The 27,919-nt window shown below is 37.5% G+C and overlaps 1 long non-coding RNA gene across 15 annotated transcripts in view; it reads left to right on the forward strand.

The window, feature by feature from the left end:
• The window catches only part of LOC103346257 (uncharacterized), a 1,098,305-nt gene that overhangs the window by 216,210 nt on the left and 854,176 nt on the right, over positions 1 to 27,919 (forward strand). The gene's annotated exons all lie outside the window — the stretch shown is intronic.

The following is a 27,919-nucleotide window of genomic DNA, read 5'->3' on the forward strand; positions in this document are numbered from 1 at the left end:
TAGGCAAAACGATTATTTTGCATTTGTTTCAATTTTCATTTCCCTGTTTACTATTGAGATGATATAGTCCCATTGCTTATTAAAGCTATTTTAATAGGCATAAAATTGTGACTATTTATGGGGAACTAGATGATGTTTATTGTGTGTGTGAATAGTGTAATATCCAGTCAGGAAAATTATTTATCCTTTTAAGTATGTAATGTTTCTTGTAGCAAAAGCACCCCAAATCCTATGTTGTTTGTTTTTTGAAAGAAAAATATGCAGTACATTATCTATAGTTACCTCAGAGCCACTACTTTTTTAAAAAAATTATTTATTTACTAGAGTTACAGAGAGAGAGAGAGAGAGAGAGAAATCTTCCATTTGCTGGTTCACTCCCCAAATGGCTCCAGCAGCTAGGGCTGCACCAAGCTGAAGCCAGGAGTATGGAACTTCATCCAGCCTTCCATGTGGCCAAGAACTTGGACCATATTCTGCTGCTTTCCCAAGTGCGTTAGCAGGGGCCTGGATTAGAAGTGGAGCAGCTGGGACTTGAACCAGCACCCATATGGGATGCCCACATTTCAGGCAGTGGCTTAACCTGCTGAGCCACAAGACCGACCAGACCCCCAGAACTTACTCCTTTGTAGCTATCACTTAGTACCTGTCGTTCAACCTTTCCCCATCCCTTCCTCTCCAAACACCTTGCCTACCTCTGGTAACCACCATTATGTTTTTTAACTTTTACGAGATCACTATTAGACTCTGGATATGAGTGTACACATGTGATATTTATCTTTCTAGGACTGGCTTATTTCACTTAACGTAATGACCTCTAGTTCCATCTATGTTGTTCCAGATGGCAAGATTTTATCCTTTTATATATGTATATATGCTGTATTTTCTTTATCCACTCATCAGTGGATCAACACTTAGGTTGTTTCCATTTCCTGGCTACTGTGAATAGTGCTGCAGTAAACACGGGGGTGCCGGTGCCATTTTTGACAGATGGATTTCATTTCCCTTGGATATATACCCAGGAATAAAATTGCTTGATCATATGGTAGCTCCGTTTTTAGTTGTTTGGGGATCCGCCATACTGTTTAATGATTATACCAATTTACATTCCCACCAACAGTTATACAAGTGTCCCCTTTTCCAAATTCTTGTTAACACTTGTTAACTTTTGTCTTTTTAATAATAGTCAATGTTATTTGAGTTGAAGTGATATCTCATTGTGGTTTTGATTTTCATTTCCTTGATGATTAGTGATCTTGAGCATTTTTCATCTACCTGTTGTCCATTTGTATATCTTCTTTTGAGAAATGTCTGTTTAGATATAGTGCCTATTTTAAGCAAATTTCTTTTTCTTTTCTTTTGCTATTGAATTGTTTAATTCCTTATATATTGTGGATATTAACCCTTGTCAGATGTACAGCTTACAAATATTTTCTCACATTCTGTAGATTGTCTCTTTTTTCTGTTGATTGTTTCTTTTGCTGTGCCAAAATTCTTTAGTTGGATGAAATTCCATTTGTTTATTTTGCTTTGTATTTCCTGTGGGTTTTGACTTAAATCTAGAAAGTCCTTGTTCATTCCAGTGTTCTGAGTTGTTTTCCATTTGTTTTCATTTTAGTAATTTCAAAGTTCTGTTCTGTTTCACAATTAGCTCTTTGTTCTGTTTTCAGTGCAGTTTGATGCTTCTGTGCATAGAGATCCAGTTTTCCAATGCTATTTATTAAAAAGACTATCCTTTGTTCAGTGCATATTCTTAGTATCTTTGTCAAATATCAGTTGTCTGTAGAACTTCTATTCTGTTCTACTGGCTCCTGAATCTGTGTTTTTTTTTTTTTTTTTTTCTTCCACGGCAGGAGCCAGGTGCTTATCCTGGTCTCCCATGGGGTGTAGGGCCCAAGCACTTGGCCCATCCTCCACTAGGCAGAGGATTAGCCTGTTGAGCCGTGGCGCCGGCCCCTGAATCTGTTTTTATGCCAATACCATACTGTCTTTTTTTTCTCAAAAAAAATTTTTTTTATTTGAAAGGCAGAATTACAGAGATGCATGAGAGAGAGAGAGAGAGAGAGAGAGAGAGAGGGAGGTCGGTCTTCCATCTACTGATGCACTTCCCAAATAGCTGCAATGGCTGGAACTGGAGCCTAGAGCTTTTTCTGGGTCTCCCACATGGGTGCTGCTTTTCCAGGCACATTAGTAGGGAGCTGGATCAGAAGTGGAACAGCTGGAACTCAAACTGGCACACATATGGAATGCTAGCACAGCAGGTGGAAGCTTTACTCACTGTGCCAAAGTGCCAGCCCTACCATGCTGTTTTAGTTACTATAGTTTTGTAACATATTTTAAAGTCAAATAGATGCTTACTGCTTTGTTCTTTTTGCCAAGACCCCTGGCTATTCAGGATCCTTTGTTATTACAAACAAATGTCAGTGATTTTTTTTCTAGTTTTGTAAAAAATATTATTAGTATTTTGATAGGGATTAGATTGAAACTAAATCATTTTATGTTGTATGCACATTCTGATTACGTTCATTCTTCCAGTCAATCAACATGGGATGTCTTTCCTTTTTTTTTGTGTTCTCTTCAGTTTCTTTCATCAGTGGTTTGTACTTTTTTTTTTTTTTTTTTTTTTTTGACAGGCAGAGTGGACAGTGAGAGAGAGAGACAGAGAGAAAGGTCTTCCTTTTGCCGTTGGTTCACCCTCCAATGCTGATCCGAAGGCAGGAGCCAGGTGCTTATCCTGGTCTCCCATGGGGTGCAGGGCCCAAGCCCTTGGGCCATCCTCCACTGCACTCCCGGGCCACAGCAGAGAGCTGGCCTGGAAGAGGGGCAACCGGGACAGAATCCAGCACCCCGACCAGGACTAGAACCCGGTGTGCCGGCACCGCTAGGCGGAGGATTAGCCTGTTGAGCCACGGCGATGGCCGGTTTGCACTTTTTATTGTAGAGATCTTTCACCTCTTTTGCTAAATTTATTTCCAATTTTTTGGTAGTTATTGCAAGTGAGATTGTTTTAATGATATCTTTTCAAAATGATAAGATGATCCTCTGTTGTTTTGTAATGCTATTTATTTTGTATGTTTATTTTGCGTATTGCTTATTTGGTGAATTTGTTTATTCTAACAATTTTTGTTGGAGTTTTCGGGGTTTTCTATACATAAGATCATATCATTGGCAAGCAGTGACAATTTTATTTTCTCCTTCTCGATTTAGATGTCCTTTATTTTTTTCTCTTGTCTGACTGCTCTAGGTACAACTTCCAGCGTTATGTTGAATAAAAATGGTGAACTTCAACATCCTTGTATTGTTCCAGATATCAGAGAGAAAGCCTTCAGTTTTCCCCCATTCACTGTGACATTAGCTTTTGTTGAAGTTACCTTCTATACTGGATTTGGTCAGATATTTTGTCATAAAGGGAAATTTAGTTTTATCAAGTATCTTTCATATATCTCTTGAGATAATCATATGGTTTTTGTCCTTCATTCTGTTGATGTGGTGTATCACATTTATTGATTTATGTATACTAAATCATCTGTGAAACCCTGGTTTGAATCCCACTTGATTATAGAGGCTGATCATTGTACTGCTGTTTGGTTTGGTTTTCTCAGATTTTGTTGAAGATTTCTGCATGTATGTTCATCAGAGATACTAGCCATGTGGCTCTTGTTATTATTGTTGTTGTTATTATATCCTGTCTAGTTTTGATATCAAGGTAATTCTGCTCTGATATAATTAATTGGGAAGAATTCCTCCCTCTTCTATTTTTGGAAATAAGAATTGATGTCACTTTTTTTTTTTTTTGAAAAGTTTGATAGAATTCAATGGTAAAGCCTTCTCGTCCTGAAATTTTCTATGATGGGAGGATTTTGTTTTGTTTTGTTTTTTTGTTTTTAATATCACTGATTCAACTTGTTTCTCATTACTAGTCTGTTTAGGTATTCTGTTTAATCTCGGTGAGGTATATTCATCCAAGAATTTGTTCATTTGTTTGAAGTTATCAAATTTGTTAACATGTAATAATTCATTGTACTCTCCTATAATCTGTGGGGCCGGCACCATGGCATACTAGGTTAATCCTCCACCTGCAGTGCTGGGAATCCCATATGGGTGCCTGTTCTAGTCCTGGCTGCTCCTCTTCCAATCTAGCTCTCTGCTGTGGCCTGGTAAACCAGTAGAAGATGGCCCAAGTGCTTGGCCCCTGCACTCATGTGGAAGACCAGGCTCCTGGCTTCAGATCAGCACAGCTCCAGCCATTGTGGCCATTTGGGAGTGAACCAACTGAAGGAAGACCTTTCTCTGTCTCTCCTTCTGTCTGTAACTCTACCTCTCACATAAATAAATAAATAAAATCTTTTAAAAAATCTCCAATAATCCTATTTCTGTGTTTCTGTCACAATGTCTCTCTGTTATTTTTCCCCCTTTCTAGTCTAGCTAAAAATCTATTGATTTTTTAAACCTTTTCAGTGAACCAGTTGATTATTTCCTTGATTTTTTTTTTGGCATTTTTTCTTATGTTACTTCTTTGAACTCTGAGTTCTATTATTTCTTTCCTTCTACCAACTTGGTAATTTGTTTGTTCTTATTTTTCTAATTTTTCTAAAAGATTTATTTCATTTATTTGAAAGACAGAGTTACAGAGAGAGGTAGAATCAGAGAGAGAGAGAGAAGTCTTCCATGCACTGGTTCATTCCCCAAATGACGCAACGGCTAGAGCTGACCTGATCTGAAGCCAGGAGCTTATTCCAGGTCTCCCATGCAGGTGCAGAGGCCAAAGGACTTGGGCCATCTTCTACTGCTTTCCCAGGCCATAGCAGAGAGCTGGATCAGAAATGGAGTGGCCGATACTCGAACCAGAGCCTATATTGGATGCTGACACTGTGGGCTGGAGCTGTAACCCTCTGCACCACGGTGCTGGCCCCTTTTTCTAGTTTTAAAAACACAGCAATAAGTTATTTTTTTGAGATCTTTCTGATTTTTTGACTCAGAGATTGATTGCTATAATTTTCTCTCTTAGTACTGCTTTTGCTATGTCCTACAGGTTTTGGTATGTTGTGTTTCAATTTTCATTTGTTTCAAGGAATTTTTCTATTTGCTTGATTTCTGCACTGATACATAGACTCTTCAGGAATAATTTGGTTAATTTAAATGCAATGCTCTAATATTGTATTTAAGTAGTTTCCTGAATTTCTATGTCATTTCCAAAGGTTTTCTTGTTTTTGATTTCTAGTTTTATTGCTCTGTGGTTAGAAAAGATAGTTGATAGACTTTCTATTCTTTTGAATTTTTTTGAGATTTGTTTTGTGACTTATCATATTATCTATCCTATATAATTAAGAAGAATGTATATTCTGCATCTATTGGATAGAAATTTCTGTGTATGGCTGTTAGGTTCAGTCGATTGAGTTACAGTTTAACTTCACTGTTTCATTGTTGATTTTCTATGTAGAATATTTGTCCATTAATGAAACTGAGTAATTCCTCTATTATTATTGTATTTAAGTCTATCTCTCCTTTTAGATCTATTATTATTTGCTTTATGCATTTGGGTACTCCAATATTGGATATACAGGTATTTGCAAGTTTTATTTCTTCTCATTGGATTGAATCCTTTATCTTATATAATGATATTCCTGTTCTCTTTTTTACTGCTTTTGATTTACATGTCTATTTCTTCTGTTTTTTTTTTTTTTTTTGGGGGGGGGTAGTGGGGTTCTGTTTTCACGAAATACCTTCTTCTATATGTTCACTTTTTTTAAAAAAAGATTTATTTGAAAGTCAGAGAGAGAAGAAGAGGCAGAGAGAGAGAGAGAGAGAGGAGTCTTCCATCCATTAGTTCACTCCCCAGATGGCCGCAATGACTGGAGCCGCACCCATCTGAAGTCAGGAGCCAGGAGCTTCTTCCGGGTCTCCCATTGGTGCAGGGGCCCAAGGACTTGGGGCATCTTCTGCTTTCCCAGGCCATAGCAGAGAGATGGATTGAAAGAGGAGCAGGCTGGCGCCGTGGCTCAATAGGCTAATCCTCCGCCTTGCGGCGCCGGCACACCAGGTTCTAGTCCTGGTCGGGGCGCCGGATTCTGTCCCGGTTGCCCCTCTTCCAGGCCAGCTCTCTGCTGTGGCCCGGGAGTGCAGTGGAGGATGGCCCAAGTACTTGGGCCCTGCACCCCATGGGAGACCAGGATAAGTACCTGGCTCCTGCCATCAGATCAGCGTGGTGCGCCGGCCGCAGCGCACCAGCCGTGGCAGCCATTGGAGGGTGAACCAACGGCAAAAGGAAGACCTTTCTCTCTGTCTATCTCTCTCTCTCACTGTCCACTCTGCCTGTCAAAAAAAAAAATTAAAAAAAAAAAAAAAGAGGAGCAGCTGGGACTAGAACTGGAACCTATATGGGATTCCAGCGCTTCAGGCCAGGGCTTTAACGCACTGTGCCATAGCGCCAGCCCCTGGATCATGTTTTTAATTCTTTTAGTCATTCTCTGCCTTTTAATTGGAAAATCCATTGACTTTTAAGGTAATTATTGATGAGTGAAGTTTTTTTATTACTGCCATTTTGAGGCTTTTAAAATATTTTTATTAATTTCTATTCTTTCATAGTTAAGCAATTTTCTCTGGTGATTTACTTTGATTTCTTACTTATTTTTGGCACATCAGTTGTAGATTCTTGTTTTGTGGTTTCCACAGGCTTCTAGACAACTTTTGGCTATAACAGGCTATCGTGAAATGATAACAACTTAACATTGATTATAAGGGTAAGGAAAAAAACAAACAGATAAGATACCCTAATAACCTTATATTTGTGCTCCATTCCTCCCCACATTTAAATTTTTCTTTTTTTTTTATTTATTTGAAAGGCAGAGTTAGAGAGGAGAGAGAGAGAGAGAGAGAGAGAGAGAGAAAGAAAGAGAGAAAGCTCTTCCATCTGATGGTTCACTCTCCAAATAGCTGCAAGAGCCAGGGCTGGGCCAGGCTGAAGCCAGCAGCCTGGAATTACATCAGTGGCAGGGGTTCATGCATGCCTCTGGGCACTTCTGGAACTCAAGCAGTTCTAGAGGCACTGTTTGTAGGCACTGGCCTGAGGACAAGAATTGTTATAATCTGTTCCATATTAGGTCTTTGGACTTTATCATGTGTAGGATCTCATTTGCTTTCTTCATTATTTTTAATTAGTTACTTTATTTTTGACTGATTTATTTCAGAAGTCTTGTCCTCAAAATCAGAAATTGCTTCTTCATTGACAATTCCGATGCTGAAGCTCTCAACTGCATTTTTAAAAAATTTCATTGACGGAAGATTTCAGCTGCAAAATTTGATTGATTGTTCAAATTATTTCTGTATGTTGAATTTCACGTTCATATCATGCATTATTTTTCTTACTTCTTTGAAATGTCTTTGAGTATCCTCTTGCATCTCAATGAGATTCCATTGGTGCATTATTTTGAATTACTTTTCAGGTATTTAAAAGATTTCCTGCAGATCATGATCTGTTTCTGGAGAATGATTGTGTTCTTTTGGAGTTGTCATGCTTCCTTGAATTTTCAATGCGGCATCTTGCAGTTATAAAAATCTAAAGGTGGTCATCTTTGTTCTTTGGTTCCTTTATGAGAAAGCCCTTTTGGGGCAGTGGAGACTTTTGTCTTATGGTTTGAATGAGGCAGAATCATTATTAAAGGAAAAAAACAGGGAAAACTCATCTAAGATTTTGCAGTGTTATTTTCAAGCTATAAAGTTGGGTAAAACTCAAGCTAACATTTGGGTCAAATTTGAAAGCTCAGATTGGATGCTGACATCCAGGCTACATCCTTTATATAATGCTATCTTTTAAGGATTATATCTATTTACATAGGACCATTTTTATTGAGGATGAGAGTTAGGAAATCAAACTCCATGGCTACAAATTACTGCATAAATATCATCTGAATACTAAATTGGCTAATGTTTTAATAAATTTTGATTTCTTGTCAACATACATATATAATCTGTTTCTTAGTATTTTGGAGTGTTTTTGTATGTTCACTATGTCATTCTGGGATCTTATGGGTTTGGCTTGTATATTTTCTTACTTCTCCCTTTCGTTTTATTTATTTATTTATTTATTTTTATTTTTAATTTTTTTTTGACAGACAGAGTGGACAGTGAGACAGAAAGACAGAGGGAAAGGTCTTCCTTTTGCCGTTGGTTCACCCTCCAATGGCCGCCGCAACCGGCGGGCTGCGGCCGGTGCACTGTGCTGATCTGATGGCAGGAGCCAGGTACTTATCCTGGTCTCCCATGGGGTGCAGGGCCCAAGTACTTGGGCCATCCTCCACTGCACTCCCTGACCACAGCAGAGAGCTGGCCTGGAAGAGGGGCAACTGGGACAGAATCCGGCGCCCCGACCGGGACTAGAACCTGGTGTGCCAGAGCCGCAAGGTGGAGGATTAGCCTAGTGAGCCGCGGTGCTGGCTACTTCTCCCTTTCTTGACTATTTTTAACCATTTTCTTGACTGAGAAATCATATGAATATGACAATAATAATCAAAGTAACCTTAAAAGAATGACACATCCAAAATATAGCTAATGCCATGGACATAAAAATGAGTATTTTAATATGAGGAATCTTCAAAAAGTTCATGGAAAAATCCATATTATGAAAAGTATGTATTGATTTAAAAAACTTTTGTAACAAAACAAATACATATCTTAATTCTCTTTTTCTATGAGATGTTTCACGTATTGCAATATAAAACAATTATTACATACCTGCTGTGTCCTTGGCATGGAAGTATGTGGTATGGAGAAGGGGTTTGAGAGCGTAGCATGGAAACACATAGAACATTATCAGGAAAGTGGGATTTAAACATCCGAGTGAACATGACAGGAGAGAATCACCAAATATAAGTTGAAGGACTCATATTATTACATAATAAACAGTATCTAATATATTGCTAATGAGTTAGCATTCAAAGGCGAGGAAACCATTCAAGCAGAATGAAATAAATCTGGCCTTGAGTTACTTCCAGTTGAAAGTCATGAGGTGATCTTGAATATGGCCAGATCATGTCTAAAGAGAAAGCAATTCTGGGCAAGCTGTGAGCTTCCAAATGTGATAATACATCACACACACAAAATCCCATTTTAGAGGCACATGCACAGTTTGGGGCCCTTTTGTACAGATGAGTCCTGGATATAAATTCCCCAAGGTTATTTTCACTTGGGCTTCAATGTCATTCATTTAATTCATTAATTTGAGTATCCTTGCTGAAGATAGGCCTGTGAATATTACTAAATGCAGAATAGGTGATTGAGGGGCTGTTTCTTCATTTACTTTCTGCCACCCTAGTGATTTCTCTTTGGGCAGCTTCATTACTCAAAGAAAAAAGTTCTTCCCAGAACACTAGGAAGTCTTACCTTTGGTTTCAGCATTGAATAGAAGGGTAGAAACATGTGGACAGTGTGACCTGAGAGATCTGGGTGTCACCATCCATACTCATCAAAGTCCAAAGTGCTAGTGCATAATCTACACTTTCAAATTATTTCTGCCAGTGGTTCTATTCTATTGTATGGTACATTTTTAATTTCATTCACTGTCAGATAATTTCCATATTTTTGTATAATCTTTGTAACTATTTTCCATTTACAAAAATACCTCCCAGTCATCCACCTACTTTAGTTATTTGGGTAATTATTATAATTTACCAATTAGTTAGTTAGTTAATGTAAGTTATTGGCATAAAATGATGACAAATTTTGCTTTTCTTCAGTTTTTTCCTTATTACAAATTTCCTGGAATGAGATCACTGAATTAAAATAAATGATGTTGTTGTATTTTCCAGAATAACTGTAATAAATTACAATGCTGCTAACCATGCGTTGTTGTGGCAGATTGCATTTTTTTAAAGATGACTATGAGGGCATCTCCATCTCATATGATCCTTTCCAATACCACTTTGCCACTCTTCTCATGAAGAAGTGGGGCCTCTTCCCCTACTTTCTGAATCTAGGTGGGTGTTGTCATATCTTGTAACCTCCATGACTGGAGGATGAGTCTGGAAGGGCAAGGTGGCTACCACCTTGGTTTTTGGAACATTGATGCTTAATGCGATGACCTGACATGAAAGAAATTTCAGTATCCTTAAGCTGAATGTATACTAATACTAAATGTCATAGCACACACATCAAATCACATGAAGAGGCCACATTTAATAGATACTCTGGATGGTAGTACTGGATTTCCAATCTCTCAGCCCTGGTGCCAGATAAGGGTGGATTTCACTCCCTAGCCTTGCAGATCACCCCAGCCCTCCGAGCCTTTCCTGCTGAAGCTGCCACGCTAGTCATGCTGCCATTTCCAAATTCACAGACCCTAATCTGTGAGTGTAATAAAATGACTGCTTAAAGTTGCTGAATTTGGTGGTAATTTGTTACACACAAATATCAATTGGAAAAATAAATTTAACAATGCTGTTGCTAGTATTATGTGTTCACATTAGTATTTTTAGCGAAAATTTTTGTTTTTCATTGTTTCTTTAATTTGGTATTTTATTTCACAAGTCAAACAGTATATTTTCTGGACTTAGCTTAATATTTGTATAACTGACATGGTTTGGGGATATATTTCTTTTTTGCTCATATAGCTTTTGAATTCTTAATACTTTATTTTTCATACATATTTTAATATACTTTCTATAAAAAATTTATAGCTATATTAAATGTAAATGTATTTTCTGAGTCAAATATTATTAGTTTAATTTTAGTTTGTTGTAGTACTGACCTTTTTTTGGTGGTGACTTCTATTGCCTCAGTAGTAAAATTAATTATTTTTATAAAGTTTTGAAAACATTAACTTTTGTTTCCTGACAATTTTATATGTTCAGTTTTTGTATTTCACTTTTTAAATTCATCTGGAGCTTGGTTTGATGGTTGGATATTTCACATCCATCCTGTCAATTTTTATTAAATATATACATTCCTTGTCCTCTTATTTTGAAGAGATATCTTTGTCATAATTTCATGTCATTGGTGAGGTAGATTCTTCTGAATTAGTCCTTCTGTTGTAGGACTGTGTTTTTCTTCCCTCATTTTCAATTTATTTAAAGAATTTTTAAAATTAAAATTTTTCTCTGGTTTACTTCCAAATGGATTTTGAAATTTATTAAAAATAGTACCTTGAATTCTGTATAGCTGTAATACAATGTAAATGAAATTAAATCTGACACTTCCATCAAATATTATGACACAGAGAAATATAAATGAATGTAACAGAATAATTAGGTTGTTCAACCCACCTTTTATCTAAAATTGTGATAAAAAGAATAAGAAAAAGTGTTCTTGAAAGTAAATATTTCAGTGGCTGGCGCCGTGGCTTAATAGGCTAATCCTCCACCTAGCGGCGCCAGCATACCAGGTTCTAGTCCTGGTCGGGGCGCCGGATTCTGTCCTGGTTGCCCCTCTTCCAGGCCAGCTCTCTGCTGTGGCCAGGGAGTACAGTGGAGGATGGCCCAGGTGCTTGGGCCCTGCACCCCATGGGAGACCAGGATAAGTACCTGGCTCCTGCCATTGGATCAGTGCGGTGCGCCGGCCGCAGCGCGCCAGCCGCGGCGGCCATTGGAGGGTGAACCAACGGCAAAGGAAGACCTTTCTCTCTGTCTCTCTCTCTCACTGTCCACTCTGCCTGAAAAAAAAAAAAAAAAAGTAAATATTTCAGTAATAAGGAATAAAGTGTTTAAATTTGGCTAAAAGGGAGAGAATGAACAATAGGTAGAGCAGAAAGTACTTCAGAATGGCAGATGCATGGCCATGGTATCAGGAAGTAGATGAGAAATAATCAGGTGTCAACACATGGACGTCTTTTTTAGCTAGTTAAGATGTTCTGCCTTTATCCCATGCATGATAGAATGATATTGAAGGGTTTTCAGCAGACAAATGATAGATTAGATTCACATTTCAAAATGCCAGTTCTGCTTTTATTGAGAATGTCTTAAGGTAAAAATAGAAGGCTGAGATGAATTATATCATCTTGGGATGGGCATTGTGTCACAGTGGGTTAAATTGCTGCTTGCAATGCAGACATCTCTTATCAGAAAGCTGTTTGGAGCTCTGCTTGCTCTGCTTCCAGTCTAGCTCCCTACAATGTATCCAGAAAAGCGGCAGATGATGATCCCAGTACTTGGAGCCCTGCCAGCCTGGAGGTCTGGCTTGAGTTTCAAGCTCCTGGCTTTGGTTGGCTCAACTCTAGCTGTTGTGGTCATTTGGAGGAGTGAACCAGTAGGTGGCTGATATAATCTCTCTCTTTTAGTGTCTCTCTCTCTTTTAAATCTATCAATCAATATTAAAATAATTTTCTCATTTCACTGGGAGATGATAGTATCCTGAAGTAATGCTGAAGATAAATTAATATCTAAGAGAAAATGACTACAGTGAATATTGAGGTGGTAGAAATAATTATACTTAATATTTTTATAGGAAAAAAGGGGAAACAGAGTCAAGGATAATTTTAAATCTTTGGCTTGGACCACATTGTAAATGGAAATGTCATTCAATGGGAAATACAATGTGGAAGAATGGACAGATATTTTAGGGGATACACTGTGGAAGTTCTATATGTTGATTCGGAGTTTGAAAGATGCTAATCTGGAATCCTGGGTTTAAGGTCATGATGCCATGTTGGGACTTGAGTCCCTAGTAGTGATGGTGATTACTCAAAATGCATAACCATAAAATAGCCATTTATTTATATATTTTAAAGTTTGTGTATTTTTATTTATTTGAATGGCAGAGTGATAGAAATAGAGAATTACAGAGACAGAAATATTCCGTTGACTAGTTTACTGTTCCAATGTCTACAACAGCCAAGGTTGAGCCAGTCTGGAGTCAGGATCTAGGAACTTCATCTAGGCCTTCCATGTGGGTGGCAAAGATCCAAGTACTTAAGCCATTATCTGCTGCTTCCCAGGGTGCACATTAGTAGGAATCTGAATTGGAAGTAGAGGCAGGACTTGATGCTAAGCACTCTGATATGGGATATAAATGTCCCAAGCCACAACTTAATTTGCTGTGCCACTCCTAAAACAGGAATATATTCATATTATGAAACCTAGGTTATACTCTGTTGTGCAGCATTATTTCTGTTTGTATGGATTCAGCTAGGTTCATGAGTGCATTTGCAGAATGAAGACCCAATATGGAACAGACAGACACACACACACATGCACAAGAAAATTTATTCCTTCCTAATGGGTTAGAAGAATTAGTATTGATAAAATGTCCATACTACCTAAGGCTTAAGTAATCTACAGATTCCATGAAATCCCCATTGAAATACCAATGAATTCTTTAAAGAATTAGAGGAAACTATCAATTGAAAAAGACCAAGAATAGACAAAGCAATCTCAAGCAAAAAAAAAAAAAAATCAAGCTGGAGGCATGTCACTACCTGATTTCAAAGCATACTTACTACAGAGATATAGTAATTAAAACAGCATGGTACTGGCATAAAAATCAGCACATAGATCAATGGAACATAATACAGAGATTGGAAATTAATCAATGTATATACAGACAACTGATATTTGACCAAGTTGCCAAGATTACACATTAGAGAAAGGATAGTCTTTTCAGTAAATTTTGCTTGCAAAACTCAATATACATATGTTGAAGAATGAAATTAGATTCCTACTTTTCACCGTATACAAAAATCAACTCAAGATGGATTAAGGACTCACCTGAAACTATGAAATTATTAGAAGAAAACATGGGAGAAATACTTCAAGGTGATGATTTCTTGGAGACTCCAAAAGTACAGGCAACAAAAGCAAAACTAGGCCAATGAGATTATATAAAACTCAGAAGCTTCTGCACAGCAAAGGAAAAAATAACATGAAGAAGAATGGAGAAAATATTCACAAGCTACTTATCTGACAAAGGATTAATATCTGTAATATATGAAGAACTTAACCCAAGAACAGCAATAAAACCAATCTGGTTAACAAATGGGCAAAAGGGCTGGTGTTTTGATATAGCAGGTTAAGCAGCCGCTTGTGATTCCAGCTTCTGGCACACCATATCAGAGTGCTGTTTTAAGTCCTTGCTGCTCTGCTTCTGATCCAGCTGAAGATTTCTCTATCCCCATCTCTCTCTGTTACTCTTTCATACAAGCAAATGAATAAATATTTAAAAAAGAAGAAAGGAACAAAGAATCTGGATAGACTATTCTCAGAAGAAGAACAAATATTCAACAAATTTATGAAAGAACATTCAATATTATTAGCCACCAGGGAAATAAAAATCAAAACTATAATTTGATATGATCTTTTGGAGCCAGCATTGTGCCATAGCATGTTAACCTCTGCCTGTGACATTGCCATCCCATATGGGCACCAGTTCAAGTCCTGGCTGCTCCACTTCCAATCCAGCTACCTGCTAGTGGCCTGGGAAATTAGTAGAATATAGCTCAACTGCTTGGGCCCCTGTACTCACATGGGAGATCCAAACTGTTTTCTAGGTTCCTGGCTTCAGTGCATGGTCCAGCCCTGGCTGTTGTAGCCATTTGGTGAGTGAATCAGCAGATGGAAGATCTATCTGTATCTCTCTCTCTCTCTCCTCTGCCTTTTAAATAAAATAAAATAAATCTTGGAAGATATCACCCAATTCCTGGCAGAATGGCCATTATCAAAAAGGATAACAATGCTGGTGAGGATGTGGAGGAAAGGAAACTCATATGCTGTTTGTGGGAATGTAAATCAGTACAGCGACTGTGGAAACTAGTGTGAAAATTTCTTTGAAGATAGAAATAGAATGCCATATGATCCAGTAATCCTACTACTGGATATAAATCCAAAAAACAAGAAGTCAGTGTGTCAAATTGATACTGCACTACCATGTTTCTAGCACACTGTTCATAATAGCCAAACCATAGAATCAATCAAGGTGTCCATCATCATATGAATAAAGAAAATGTGGTATATATACACAATGGAATACTATTCAGACACAAAAAAGGATGAAATCCTGTCATTTGCAGCAAAATGGGTGGAACTAGAGAGCATCATGTTAAATAAAACAAGCCAGACACAGAAAGATCAATACTGCTTGTTCTTCAGATGTGGGGACTAAAGCTTAAAAACAAAACAAAACACCACATAATCTTCAATCTGAACACAGAATGTTGGTTACTGGATTCAGAGAGGGATGGGAAAGAAAGCATGAGTCTGGATTAAAAAAAAAAAAACACCTTCAGGTATTCACTGGGGCTGTTTTCAATATGATCAGGCACAGAGGTGTGAGAATGGGAAGAGCCTGGAGCTCTGAGGAGTTCCACAGGTAAACGATGCATGAAGAAATAGAAGCCTGTGTATGTGACTGACGGGAGACTAGAGAGATAAGAGGGAGAGCAGGGATGGTATTGTAACAATTAAAGGAAGACTCCACTTCTAGAAAGATTGAATAGTCCATTACTACTGAAGTAAGAAAACAATAATGAAGCACACTTTCAGATTTAGCAATGAGCAGCTGTTGCCGACCTTGACAGGAAGACATTCAGTGATGCAAAAGGAGCTGGAGACAGGTTGCTGAAGATTGAGAAAATGAGGCACAGAGAGGGAGATGGTTGTCTGTAAGAGGGCAAGAGGTCCAAAACCAATTTACAGATTCAGAGTGATACCAATCAAAATACAAAGGACATTCTTCTTAGACATAGAAAAAATGATGCTGAAATTCATATGGAAACACAAAAGACCCTGGATAGCTAAAGCAATCTTATAAAACAAACAAACAAAAGCTGGATGTATCAAAATACCAGATTTCAAGACATATTACAGGGCAGTTATGATCAAAATAGCCTGGTACTGGCACAAAAACAGATGGATAGACCAATGGGACAGAATAGAAACACCAGAAATCAATCCAAGCATCTACAACCAACTTATCTTTGACAAAAGAGCTAAAATCAATCCCTGGAGCAAGGACATTCTTTTCAACAAATGGTGCTGGGAAAACTGGATTTCCACATGCAGAAGAAACCAAGACCCCTACCTTACACCTTACACAAAAATCCATTCAAAATGGATTAAAGTCCTAAATCTACTACCTGATTCCATCAAATTCTTAGAGAACATTGGGGAAACTCTGCACGACATTGGCATAGGCAAAGGCTTGTTGGAAAAGACCCCAGAGGCACAGGCAATCAAAACCAAAATTGAAAAATGGGATTACATCATATTGAGAAGCTTCTGTACTGCAAAAGAAACACTCAGGAAAGTGAAGAGGCAACTGACAGAATGGGAGAAATTATTTGCAAACTATTCAACTGATAGAGGATTAATAACTAGAATATATAAAGAGATCAAGAAACTCAATAACAACAAAACAAACAACCCAGTGAAGAAATTGCAAAGGACTTAAACAGATATTTTTCAAAAGAGGAAATCCAAATGGCCAACAGACACATGAGAAAATGCTCAGGATCACTAGCTGTCAGGGAAATGCAAATCAAAACTACAATGAGGTTTCACCTCAACCCGCTTAGAATGGCTTACATACAGAAATTAACAAACAATAAGTGCTGGTGAGGATTTGAGGAAATCCTAATCCATTGTTGGTGGGAATGTAAACTTATAAAGCCACCAAGGAAGACAGTATGGAGGTACATCGAAATCTGAATATAGACCTACCACTTGAGCCAGCCATCCCACTCTTGAGAATTTACCCAAGGAAAATGAAATCAGCATATGAAAAAGTTATCTGCACCCCACCCCCCATGTTTATTGCAGCTCAATTCACAATAGCTAAGACATGGATTCAAATCCAAATGCCCATCAGCTGAAGACTGGATAAAGAAATTATATGATATGTACACTATGGAATACTACACAGCAGTAAAAAAAAATGAAACCCAGTCATTTGCAACAAAATGGATGAATCTAGAAAATATCATATTTAGTGAAATAAGCCAGTCCCAAAGGGACAAATACCATGTGTTTTACCTGACCTGTGATAACTAATAGAGCATCTAAAAGGCAATCTGTAGAAGTGAAATTGACACTTTGAGAGGTAATAACTTGAACAGCCCTTGTCTTAACTGTTAAGTAACAGTTTTTTTTTTTTTTTTCCATGCAAATTGTTGAAGTCTTTACTTAGTATAGTGTTGCTGTGAATTTGTTCTGAGAGGAAAGACATCGTAGGGGCAAGAGACGTGGAATCACTACACAAACACCAGGATTTGGGTGAAAGCAGGCTAGAGGCGAGCAGCTCACAGACTCATTTATTTCAGTTGGTGCAGCAGCTCATATAGCCAAGGCAGCCAATCCAGTCAAGTGGTGGTTTCTGCCGTAACCAATCACTGCCTGTTGCTAGGCAGGCTTCTTTGCCAGGTGGGTTCGGAAGCCATTTCCTGAGTAACTGACACTGCTTGCCAGCACCATCTTGGAATGGCCTTCTCATTCCACCACAGTATAGAGTTGGTATTCTGTGTATAAAGTTAATAAAAAATGTATCTTAGTGGAGAATGGGAGTGGGAATGGGAGAGGGAGCAGGTGGAAGGGTGGGAGAGTGGTGGGAGGGTGGGCATGGTGGGAAGAATTACTATATTCCTAAAGCTGTACTTATGAAATGCATGAATTCTGTATCTGAATAAAAGGTTTCTTTGAGAGAAAAAAAATAAAAAAATTAAAAAAAAAGGGGCAATGGCCAGCGCCGCTGCTCACTTAGCTAATCCTTCACCTGCGGCTCCGGCACCCGGGGTTCTAGTCCGGTTGGGGTGCTGGATTCTGTCCTGGTTGCTCCTTTTCCAGTCCAGCTCTCTGCTGTGGCCCGGGAAGGCAGTAGAGGATGGCCCAAGTACTTGGGCCCTGCACCCCATGGGATACCAGGAGGAAGCACCTGGCTCCTGGCTTCAGATCGCGCGCCAGCCACAGTGCGCTGGCCGTAGCGGCCATTTGGGAGGTGAACCAACGGCAAAAAGGAAGACCTTTCTCTCTGTCTCTCTCTCTCTGTCTAACTCTGCCTGTCAAAAAAAAAAAGTGGGGGGGGGGTGGGCAAGATGGCACTAGGGAGATAGCAGAGTATGATATGTTTCTGTGTTAGTCTGTTTTTAAATATAGGAAGAATTTGCACTTGTCTAAATGATGGGAGGAAGGTAGCAACAAAGAAAGATTTAAGATATTTGAGAAACTAGTATTTGGGAAATGAATTCCAGTTTATTCACTTAATAGAAATTGAAGTCAGTTTAGCTGCATGGAACAAAATTTAGTTACCTTAAGCTGTTAGTTTCTAGCTCTTCTTAGTTTCTTCCTAAAAAGACAATTTGCATTGAATCACAAGCACTAAAATTCATAAATGTGTAATTTCACCTTGCTTTTTGAAGTGTCCAATTAAAAATAATTTCATCCAACATGGATCCAATGCGAAGCAAAAAATGTTTAAATTAAAAGGAAACATTTTGAAAGTATATTGTCTTATGAATGTAAACACTATATTTAAAATATGCAACCTTGTACTTGACATATTTATTCATTGTCTTCAAAGTGTAAATTGTTAACAACTGTTGAAAATGTAGAGAAGCAAATTAACTTTACATCAAAGAGCAAATGTCTCACAAATGGCAACAAGAGACCAGTTGTGTTTAAGATGCCTGATACTGCTTTATGTCTATGTTAATAATAAAATATTTTTATGTGCTGCTTTTCCTCATGGAAAATGCTGATGTCCTTACTCATTTACAAGAGAACCTCAAAGGGGGTCTGGATGCCTTTGTGCCTTCCTGAAGCTTTCACTGGAGCTGATTTGATGAGGAAATGTATGCTTTCTAATCACTCTTTCATAGAGATATGCTTTTCACTGTCTGACCCATGGAGTCCAGGGCATTTTGGTGGTTTTGATAGAGTAGATCAGACACGGATGTTGGCTGCAAAGTGTTTAAGTATTATTGATCCTATCATTTGAAGCTAAAAAGGCTTTCAGAAGAAACTTGGAAAACAAGTCTAAATCAATTGAACTTAAAGACCAATGGATAACCATAGATGTGGTTTCCACAGCAACAATTTGAATGTTGAATATTTTTTGTACCTACTATGTGCTACGTGGCTAAGAGCTAAGAAACAGAAAGAATAAAGAAAACTATGTCCTACCTTATAGCTCCTTCTCTCCCATCTTGCTTACACCAGAGAACTCACAGTATATTTTAGTGCACTAGGGAAGTTTTAAGAATAACATGAAATGTGCTGTAATAAAGGTCGGAAAATAGTGCTTTGGAGGCACTGAATGAACATCTGAATTTGTCTGTTGGGACTGGAGTCAGGAGGGATTCACTTATTAAAACAACTGAGAAAGCATCTACATTTTATCTTCAAGCATGAGAATGGTTTGATGGATGGAGCACTTGGCAAAGTGGGAGGATGGACTGAGTGGCTCAGAGGAAGGAAGTTCACCCTGTCCAGAGGAAATGGTCTGTGGAGGGCCAGGCACTCATTGTGGTTTTGGAGTGCTCCTTGAGGTTTTTTCTGTAGTATGGTAGAAGCACAGGATATGCTGAGGGACTGGTGAGGTATTATACTGCTAGAATTGGTAGAGATATGATTAAGCATTCTTATGACATCATAAGGAGTTTGAATTTTACATTATAGTCAGTGGGGAATGTTGAATGTCCAATGATTTATATCAGACATAAACATTAACAACAGGAAAATCACAGCAATGAATCATAGGACTTGCATGACATAAGGTGATTGTTGTTTTTCTCTCTCTGCCTTCAATAAAAAGAATAGCCAGATAAGGCACTGCAGGCAGCTGTTTCTTTTATGTCAAGGAATTGGGGGGGGATGCTCCTTCGTAACATGTTGTAGCATTTAATAGACTTTACCACTATGACTTAATTGCACGTGCAAAATCTCACAGTTTCTAATTAAATTTCATCCTTCTAGTTTTATCTTCTTGGGAGATGAAGACCTCCTCTCAGCAGTCCTCAGCAGTCCTCTCATGGACTTCCCACTTTAGGCTAACTAAATATATCTCATATTTTTTTCTGATAACTAATTTCTGTGTTACAATCCTTTAAGCCATTTCAGTTGCTTTTTTTGGGGGCATCTTTTGTAGTTTATTAATGTCTTATGTGTGGGAAAATAAAAAGGTAACATAGTATTTTAAAAGGATTATGAGTGATGGTAGGGTTATTCTCAGCCATTTCATATCATGCTGTTATTAGGATATGTCTAACATCACATCAGAATTCTTTAAAGTCAACCTTGCATCAGTAGAAGATATATTTTTTGATACCTTGATTATCCTTTTTCCTTTTCTGTTTGTGTGGTTAGGAAAAATGTTAAAACAGTCTTGTAAAGTTCTTTCTTATTGGAGGAGTATTTCTCTAAAAGTCTTTAAATTCTGTCCTTAGGCAACAGGTATAATGGAACATAGGTTGGGGAGAACTGAGTTCAAACCACCTCTTTGTAAAATAGCTTGGAAGAGAGAAAATTAGGCTGAAAATTTTGTCCCACAATGATTATGGAGCATTTTCAAAAGTGTCCTAATTTGGATGGAAAACTGTATCATTATTTTGGGCTCTGTCAATTGCTGTTGTGTGCCTCTCTGACTTTCACCTTTGTCTTTATGGGAAACAATATCTAGTCAATGCAATTGTTGGAAATTTTAAATATTAATAATAGTTAAGTTTCTAGCATGAAGCGTGATAAATAGCAAAGACCAGATAAATGAGTTCTTTCCTCTTCCTCCCCCCCGCTTTTAAGAAATGATAACAAATTATGGGATATGTACTCTATGGAATACTATACAGCAGTAAAAAATGAAACCCAGTCATTTGCAACAAAATGGAGGAATCTGAAAAACATTGTGCTGAGTGAAATAAGCCAGTCCCAAAGGGACAAATATCATATGTTCTCCCTGATCAGTGACAACTAACTGAGCACCTAAAAGGAAACCTGTTGAAGTGAAATGGACACTATGAAAAACTGTGACTTGATCAGCCCTTGTCCTGACAGTTGAGGAACAACTTAATACTTTATTCTTTTTAGTATTTTTTTGTTCTACTTAATACCATTGGTTGAACTCTTTAATTAACACACAATTATTCTTAGGTGTTTAACTGAAAAGTGATCCCTGTTAAATATAAGAATTGGAATAAGACGGAAGAGATATACAGTTCGGCACATGCTCACTCGGACTTACCCCTAATGGTAGAGCTAGAAATGTACCAGGGATTCCAATTCAATCCCATCAAGGTGGCATGTACCAATGTCATCTCACTAGTCAAAGTGATCAGTTTCAGTTCATAATTGATCATAATGATAGCATTAAGTGTCAAAGGGATCACATAAACAAGACTAGTGTCTGCTAATACTAACTGATAGAATTAAAAAGGAGAGAATGATCCAACATGGGAAGTGGGATGCTCAGCAGACTCATAGAATGGCAGATGTCCTAAACAGCACTCTGGCCTCATAATCATCCCTTAAGGCATTCGGGATCTGGATATGTTTCACTGTGGTGAGTTTGATTACAATGTGTTGTGGTGAAGATCTCTTTTGGTCATGTTTATTAGGGGTTCTATGAGCTTCCTGTACTAGGATGTCTATCCTTCTCCAAACCCGGAAAGTTTTCTGCTAGTATCTCACTAAAGAGGCCTTCTAATCTTTTCTCTCTCTCCATGCCTTCAGGAACTCCTAGAACCTGGATGTTGGGTTTCTTAATAGTCCTGGAGATTCCTGACAATATTTTTTAGATTTCTAATTTCCTCTTCTTTTCTTTGGTTTGACTGTATGTTTTCCTGTGCTCTATCTTCTAAGTCCAATATTCTGTCTTCTGCTTTGCTGATTCTGTTTTTAAGGCTCTCTAATGTGTTTGTCATTTGATTTATTGAATTCTTCAGTTCATTTTGATTTCTCTTCACTATCACATTTTCATGGTCTACTAGTTTCTTCATTTCATTTTGATTCCTCCTTAAGATTTCATTTTCATGACAGAGATTTTCTATCCTGTCCAGTAAGGATTTCTGTAGTTCAAGAATTTGTTTTTGAGTGCTTCTTGATGTTCTTATCATAAATTTTTTGAAAGCCATATCTTGCATTTCTTCTATCTCATCATCTTCATAATCTTGAATTGGGGTGTCTTGTTCATTTGGGGGCATCATAATGTCTTCCTTTTTCTTGTTTCCTCGGTTTCTGTGTTTGTTGCTTGGCATTGTGGAGATATTTTTGGTTTCTTCTTTTTTCCCTTGCTGTGGTGGGTTGTTTCAGTATACTATGACCCTAGATTAAGTGGACTGTCTGCTTTTGATGGATCCCTAGAGGCTTGTGATAGGTGTGGCCAGTGAGCTCTGTTGGGTTCTTCAGGGTTAAGGGTATGCCAAAGGTGACACACCCAGGTTAGGCATGGTAAATCTTCTCTCCCTCTCCCCCTCTCCCTCTCTCTCTGTCTCTCTCTTTTTATTCAGAAGGGAAGTAAATCTGCACAGCTGAGCAGAGTTGAAGGCAGTACTGAGCTCTGAGCTCAGTATAATATTTGTCTGCTCTGTCCCAAGGACCACACAAAGGATCTGTTCAGTCTTCAGTGTAAGCTCAAATTCCCTTCAATCCCCCACCGGGTTGCCAAGGTTACCAAGATTGTGGCGCCTTTGGAGTGTACTCACGCCTCTGGTACTCCGTGAGTCCTCTCACACACTCTCATTTTTTTTTTTTCACAGTCTCAGTTCATTAGTTCCACACATTCACTAGGTCCTAACCTCCTGTTACTTCTCCCCACCAGAGTCAGGTTTTTCTGCTTGGCTGATGGTGGGCACAGCTTTTATGTATGTCCAAAATGGCACCTGCTCGCCTTTGTAAGGTGAGTGGAGAGAGAGAATCATGTTCATACTGGTCCCTTTTATTTATTTATTTATTTTCTCTCCTCTAGTTAGGCTGGTGAACTTTCCCCCATGGGGCTTCAAGCCTCATTCCCTCTAGGCTCTTCCTGCCACTTCCCTGCCAGTGTCTCGGGCTTCTGTGGTTTCGCCTCACCTCCCTTTCCAGCGCTGTTGCGTAGACTCGGTGGTTTCTTCCCTGAAACTACAGTATCTCCACTTTTATTAAACTATCTTTTCCCAGACTATCAGTGTGCTCCCTCCCTATTCCGCCATCTTGGAGGAACCTTCTGAGTTTCCTGTTTCAATGAGATGAGACATTTTTTTCAAAAATGAATCTTGATGAAGAATGAGATGGGAGAGGGAGTGGGAGATGGGATGGTTGCAGGTGGGAGGGAGGTTATGGGGGAAAAGCCACTATTACCCAAAAGTTGTACTTTGGAAATTTATATTTATTAAATAAAAGTTGAAAGAAAAAAAAAGAAATGATAACAACTCCATTTAAATCAGATCCACTCTGTATATAGAAATTATCTAAATATCTGAGATTAAACTATTTTAAGTACATAATGTGCTTGTGAAGTTTAGATATCAGTAGGAAATTTAGTGAGGACCCTTGCTATATCCACAATCCAAGTCATCACTAATGATATTGCATAGTACAGATATGTGTACACAATGGCTTGAGTCATCCCTTAGTTTGAAACATTATGAATAAAAATGGTCCCAAATGCAGTTGAGTCTCCAGTTTTTAGATCAAATTGAAATAATATTTCACTAAATGCATTCTGAGGACACTGTTTTCTGAAGGCAGTTAATGGATATTGTGGATAGAAAAAAAAGTGTTGTGAATAAATAACTGTGGAAATGGGAAACACAGGAATAAACATTTAAAGGTTCTTATCTTGTACGATTTTCCAGAGCCTTCAGTGTACTCAGTGCTGCTAAGGATCTGAAACAGTATAATATAATATGTAGAACGTACAAAATAATTGGTTGAACTTGGATCCTTTTTTTCATGGATACCTTTAAGCAGCTCTAAGAGAAAATAGTTTGGAAAATACAAAGTTTAACAAAAAAATGTTTTTCTGTCTTGGCAGTATGTTCATTAATTCAACAAACATGTACTTGGCTCATATAATTTATTGATTAGATGTTTTTGTCTAAGTAGCCATTCAAAGAAGATTATATAACCATTGTAATTTAGTATTTCAGCAGTAATTTGAAGTTAAAAACCAGAGATATAATGTCAAAAACACATATCAAGTTCTGTAAATAATTCATTATTATATGATAATAAGAATTCAGTATTCTAGCTGTTTAATGCAGTGGCATCCAAATGTTTGTGGTTGGTTCCTCACACAACAATTAATAATTTATTTATGAATTATGTTCAAGCATTAGTGGGTCAATTCATAATACAAGCAAGCACAAAATTCAGATGTCTTAAAATGATTAGATAAAAAGTAAAGAGAAATAGAAATTCCAATATTTTCTTCCTGGGTCTCAGTGGATCATCTTGGTACCTGGGATTCTCTTTGGAGACTACTGTGTCATTGATAGGCAAGCAAAGAGACCATATATAACCATTCTACATATTTGGGAGAAATATACTCTCTCATCCATCATGTTTATTGTCACTTATTAAGGAAAAAAATTAGGTCTGATGATATTGTAAACTATTCACAGAAGAAAAAGATATTAAAACTATTTTATAAAAATCTGGACCAAGGATATACACAATAGTAGGTTGTATCAATTAAAGTGGAGAATCATGGAAGTTGATGGACTAGTAGCCTCAGTGTTCATCCCCTCACAGAATCATAAGTTTTAGTCATGGAATTAAGAAAAGATGCACTTAAGAAGATAGGAAAGTCAGTTACACATTTCCTGCATCTCTTCTTGCCCAAGTCCATGCAGCACAGCATGGATACGTCCAGGTTGGTGAAGGATAGTGAAGTATAGGCCCGATTTCCCCAGAGACTTCAGAACTAGGACCACCCCAGTGCTTGTCCTTCCTTCCTGGTTCCAGGCTTCAGGGCTGCCCAATATCAGGCTGGTACTTACAGTCGCAGGCTCTGTGCCTGGCCTTGTGGACCCAGATTCCAGAGTAGCTCTCGTGATCCCAAATATCAGAACTACATCCATGGATCTAGACAGCAGCCTGAACATTATAGACCCAAGTGCCAGGCCTGCCAACCCGCTATGCCAGGCACCCTACTTTAGGACTCCAGTAGCCAGCCTTCCAGAGACACATAATCTCTCAGTGGGCCAACTGGTAAAAGATTTTCCTGTTTAAACCAATGTGTAAAGACTAGAAGAGGTATCTAATTCTTCAAATGCACTGACGCTAACACAAGACCATAAGCATCTTGAATAATCAGGGAAATATCGTACCACAAAAATACCAATAACTGGTCCTAAGGAAATGGATATCTATGAATTTCCAGATAAAGAATTCAAATTAATTTTCATAATGAAGTTGAGTGACCTTAAAGAGAAAACAGATAACTAAATGAAATCATGTAAAAATACATAAAGAAAATGTGAAATTAAAAGGAAAAGTAAACATATAAAAGAACTAAACTGAAATACTAGAGCTGAGGAAAACATGACTAAGCTGAAAATTTCCGTAGAGAGCTTTAGCAGAAGCCTTGAATAAGCAGAAGAATCAGTAAACTCACTTAAAATTAGCCAGTCTAAGGAGCAACAAGAAGAGAGGATTCAGGATGTACAGGACACTATTAACCAATAAATGCAATAGTGAATAATTTTGGAATAAACATGAGATGAAGATGTCTCTGTAATGTACTCAATTTCACATACTTTGGATATGTTCTTCAAAATAAGATTGTTGGATGATATGAAATTCTACTTTTAGTTTTTTTGAGAAACTTTCATGGAGTCTTCCAAAATAGCTTTAGTAGTAACTTACATTTTCATGAACAGTGTACTGGGGTTTCCTTTTACCCACTTCCTTGCCAGTGTGTGTTAACTGAGAGTTCATCACCACTATAGCAGATTTATAAGTAATGCTAAAAACAGTTCAGTTGGAAAAAAAGTACACTGACAATATTAAAGCATATGAAAGTATAGAATGTATTGTAAAGATAAGAATATACATACTGTGATGCATAATATTTAAGTATTGTTATGGTGCTGAGTAAACCAATTTTAACTTTAGTAGAAAAGTTAAAGGACAAAAGTATTAAAAATGTCTATAGATATAATAATTTGCTAGTGGATAAACAATAAAAAAGATAAATTATGATTTCAGTAATAAATTGTGGGGAAGTAGAAATAAAAATGCAGAAATTTGGTATGTGATTGAAATTAAATTTTTAACTCTATATAGACTATTGCAATTAACAAGATGCTTTAGGTAGGCCCATGGTAATCACAAAGGGAAAATCTGTAGCAGATGCATGAGAGAAAGAAATCAAGGAAAAGTACTACTACTGCTGCTGCTACAAAAACCCTATCAATTGACAAAGGAAGAGTTGTGAAGGAAGGAAGAAATGAAGTACCTACAAAACCATTCGACAACAATTAACAATGGCAGTAGTCTTTATCTATCAACAGTTACTTTAAATGTAAATTGTTAAATTTTCTGATGAAAAGTGTAGAATGGCTTGAATGAATTAAATTAAATCCAATCATATGTTGCCTAAAAGAGGGTGAGTATACCCTTAAGGATGCACATAGGATAGAAATGAAGGGATGGGGAAAGATATTCTAGGTGGGTGATAAACAAGAGAGCAGGGCGTTGGATGTTTAGCCAGAAGTATACAGCATTATAGTACCTAGGTTTGATTTGCTTCTCTGGCTCCTGATAATGCAGACTTGGGATTCAGACTTGATGACTCAAGTAATTGGATTCCTGCTACCCACATTGGAAACTAGAATTGAATTTCCAGCTCCCACCTTCAGCCAAGTCTAATTCTGTTGTGGACATTTAGAGTACGAAAAAAAAAAATGCTTGGGACCTCCCCAGCCCCACTTTTCCACCTCTCCATTTCTGAAATGAATGAATGCAAATTAAAACAAACAGGAAAATAGAAGAGGGCAGGGATGGATGTACATTACTAGGAGAAAAAATAGACTCTAGGTCAAAGACTGTCACCAAAAGGTCATTACATCATGATAAAGGGATTAATTCATCAAGGGGGTATAACAACTGTAACATCAAAGCCCCTGAATCTGTCTAACAGGCATCCAAATCAAAAAGGAAGAAAAGAGATTGTCTGTGATTGCAGACAATCTAATATACATAGAGAATGCTAGAGATTCCACAAAGATAGTGTTAGAACTATCAAACGAGTTCAATAAAGTTACATGATACAAAATTAACATGACATTTCTATTCATTAACAATTATGTATCAAAAATCAGGAAAATAATTACATTTACAATAGCTTCAAAAAGAACAGAAATAATTAGGAAAAATTTTAACCAAAGTAGTGAGAGATATATACACTGAAAAAATTCTAAAACATTGGTGGACATCATTGAATAATGGACAATAGAAAGACATCCTTTGAGACTGTAAGAATTAATAATATATCCATATTACCCAAGTTGATCTACATTCTCAATGCAATAACTATCAGAATTAGAATAATATTACTCAAAGAAATTGTAAAAGCAAAACTAATATTCATATAAAAACACGGTAGGCTGAATATCCAAGACAATATTGAGTGAGAATAAAGCTACCTGATGCCTGGTTTTAATTTATAGTACAATATCTGATTTCAAATGATACTATAAAGGTATAATAAGAAGTAGAGTACTGATGAAAAAACATACATGTAGACAAATAGAACAGAATAGAGAGGTGAGAAATAATGCCAAGTGTTTATCAACTGATCTTCAGATAATATTCCAAGAATACACAGTGGAAGGATAGTCTCTTTAATAAGTGGTGTTAAGCAAACTGGACATACACTTGGAGAAGAATAAAATTGGACCCTTACTTCACAATATAAACAAAAATCAACTCAATGTGGGCTAAAAACTTAAAGCAAAAGCTCTTTAAATCTTTAAGAATTTAAAGGGAAGGCCCCAAATTGTCAAGACTACTTAGTAAAGCATAGATAATATATTCCT

The sequence above is a fragment of the Oryctolagus cuniculus genome, chromosome 1 (genome assembly GCF_964237555.1).
Source record: "Oryctolagus cuniculus chromosome 1, mOryCun1.1, whole genome shotgun sequence".
Lineage (NCBI taxonomy): Eukaryota > Metazoa > Chordata > Mammalia > Lagomorpha > Leporidae > Oryctolagus > Oryctolagus cuniculus.